Raw genomic sequence first — 3,315 nt, forward strand, 5'->3', positions numbered from 1 at the left:
CACGCTCCCACCTGCACACCTCTCCTGGCCTCATGTTCCCACCTGCACACCTCTCCTGACCACCTCTCCTGACCACACGCTCCCACCTGCACACCTCTCCTGACCACACGCTCCCACCTGCACACCTCTCCTGACCACCTCTCCTGACCTCATGCTCCCACCTACATACCTCTCCTGACCTCCTCTCCTGACCACACGCTCCCACCTGCACCCTCTCCTGACCACATGCTCCCACCTGCACACCTCTCCTGACCTCCTCTCCTGACCTCATGCTCCCACCTACATACCTCTCCTGACCTCCTCTCCTGACCACACGCTCCCACCTGCACCCTCTCCTGACCACATGCTCCCACCTGCACACCTCTCCTGACCACTTCTCCTGACCACATGCTCCCACCTGCACAACTCTCCTGACCTCATGCTCCCACCTGCACACCTCTCCTGACCACCTCTCCGGACCACATGCTCCCACCTGCACCCTCTCCTGATCACATGCTCCCACCTGCACACCTCTCCTGACCTCATGCTCCCACCCGCACACCTCTCCTGACCTCATGCTCCCACCTGCACACCTCTCCTGACCACATGCTCCAGAAACCAGCATCCATCATCACTTCTTCATGCCCTGGGTTTTCTAGCTTCACTGCCTAAGCCAAGCCTTTCCACCTTGGAATGACCTCTGGCCTATCCAGACCAGCCAAAGACCCATCCTTTCACATCCTATGAAAATTCCACCTCCTCTAGGAAGTTCACCCAAATGCATTTCCAGAATTTCCCCCACCCCGCATTCTCTTTGTAGGAATTGAATAAATATTTCTTTAGTGAAATGAAACTGGACTAGCATACCCATTTCAATAAACAGCATCAACTTTTCCTTCTTCTTCATGAGCTCATGGAAGTTGGGTTCTATTTGCTTCAATGCGGTATCTCTCTAGTCTCTAGCGCGACATGAAGGAGGTGGGATTTTAGCAGGACCTGAAAGGATCCATCTTTGGTTGACCCCGCTATGCAAAAGAGAATCCCAAGGTACAAAGGAAGGGCCAAGGAAGCAAAGCTGGAAAGTATCTCCCTAGCCCCAAGCCTAGGAGCCTTTCGGTGTAGTGGGTTACATATTTGGCTGCTAACCATGAGGTCAGCAGTTCAAAACTACCAAACACACTGAGTCAGAAAGATGGGGATTTCTGCTCCTGTAAAGATATGTGGCCACAGAAACCCAATGGAGCAGTTCTACTCCACCTCTAGAAGTGTCTCTGTGAGTCAGAATTGATTTGATGGCCATGAGTTTTGAGAGCCAGGAATCAAAATTAGCTTGATGGGAGTGGATGGCATTGCGAGAGGCGCTTACAGAGTCACGGTTATGGTTTTGAAGCTAGTGAGCGTTCAACAAAATCACCGAACTAAACGGATGATATTCATGAAGAGATTACGGATGGCAGAAGGGTGAGAATTTCTATTTTGTCAGATACTTACTGAGCTCAGAGATCCAGTACACTGCTACAGAGGTAACTGCTTCCTTTTCTTGAATGTTCCTCCATTTAGCCCAAAACACACAGCGGGGATGTAGGCAAGGCAGCCTTGCATTCCCGAGAGCAGGCGGAAGTCCTGTTCAAATTATTTCCCTTCCTTTTACTATTCCCAGCAAACAATTACCGATCACGATGCAATCCCTGCGAGTCCCTGCTGGGACGGGCTGGGGGTTGTCATATCCCCCTGGTAGTCACCACTTCTATTAAACAAACCTTGCTGGAGGGCATGAGAATAGCCAGGGGACCTGAGGGGCCGGCAGGCAAAGCAAAGCCACTCTTCCAGACGCTCTGTTTATGGAATACAGGGCTTTGAAGTAAACCATAAATAGCAGCCCCCGCTAGGATTCCTTGTTGTTAATCTCCTACTCAAGGTATGTGACAGCAAAATAATGTAGATTATCAGCCAACTTTGAGGTACGGATCTACATGGAAGAGATTTTCTGTACGGGTGATGTAAGCAGCTAAGGCATTCCGCTGCAAACTGAATGACTGGAAGTTCAAGTCTACCCAGAGATATGTTGTGAACAAGGCCTAGTGATCTGTTTCCCAAAAAGCCAGCCGTTGACAAACCTACGAAGCACAGTTCTACTCTGAGTAAAACGGATTTGATCAATCCCAAATACTTTGTGGTTTGTGGTTTGGTTTTAATAGACCTGTTATGAGGATGTTGTGTGCACCAGACTATTTCACATCTGAAGTTGGTAAGTATATTTTTGAACTCAGGTTGCCAACATGAGAGAGGCTTCCTGCTAGTATGTGTCTTCAGCTTCTTCTCCTACCATGCAGAGAGGGGAGTCCTGGCAGGCAGGGCAGTAACCAGAAACCACAGGCAGAAAGATAAAAAAGGATTCCATTTTGGGTTCGACCTCTGCCTGGCCCAGGAAGATTGAGTTTGTGATCAGTGTCTGAACAAGCTCCCAGGGGTTACTGAGTTCTCTCGTTCAAGGCTCCCCTCTGTCACGGGGTAAAGAATTTATTAGTGAGAAATTTCAATTTCAGACCTTAAAATTGTCTTGCTTGGCCTCAAACTGTATTATAATACTTCCTATAACTATTTGAACTTTTTTTTAACCTCACAATTCTTTCTACATCTGTTTATAAAGGGATACTCTTTTTTTTTTCTCTCTTTTTTTGGGGAAATCGCAGGGGTCAGCACATCCGGAGTGCATTGGATAAGCCTCGCCCTGGGAAAACCACCTTCGTGATCATGGTATCTCCCCTGCCAGGTAAGTATAGGGATACTCTTTTTAAAACAAAGTCAATTTTGCTTCATTTGGACTGATTTTAAAAAAGAAAAATTCTATTCAAATCTCCTTTTAATTTTCCCAAAAAAAACATTTTATTAGGAGCTAATCCAGACATCATACCATTCCAAAATCCAATCACATCAAGCACTATTGTACAATTGCTACCACAATCAGTTTCAAAAGATTTCTTCTTTCTTGAACTCCTTGATATCAGCTCTCCCTTAGCATGCTCCACTTCCCCCACCCTCCCACCCTCCCACCCTCCCACCCTCTGAGCCCCAGTCTAATCATTTTCTCTATAGGGTTATCAATCCCAGGTTTGATACACCGAAAAACATAGAAAAGCACATAACAAAGATTCAAAAAGGCTACCTACAATGATAAAATACATCAGCAATAAAGCCCAGTAAGAATTAAAACACACACGCGCACACACACACACACACACACAGAACATTGAAAATCAGATCAAGCCCAAAGTGTATCAGAGGTGAGATCAAGTGACAAGGTTTGAACCGTTTAAATCTGGTTTATTACTTTAA

At 46.6% G+C, this 3,315-nt stretch overlaps 1 pseudogene; it reads right to left on the bottom strand.

Moving 5' to 3' along the window:
- Nucleotides 1-2,619: 2,619 nt before the first annotated feature.
- LOC142438037 (U1 spliceosomal RNA) lies at nt 2,620-2,760 on the bottom strand (annotated as a pseudogene).
- Nucleotides 2,761-3,315: the final 555 nt, after the last annotated feature.

This window comes from Tenrec ecaudatus, chromosome 1 (genome assembly GCF_050624435.1).
Source record: "Tenrec ecaudatus isolate mTenEca1 chromosome 1, mTenEca1.hap1, whole genome shotgun sequence".
Classification (NCBI taxonomy): domain Eukaryota; kingdom Metazoa; phylum Chordata; class Mammalia; order Afrosoricida; family Tenrecidae; genus Tenrec; species Tenrec ecaudatus.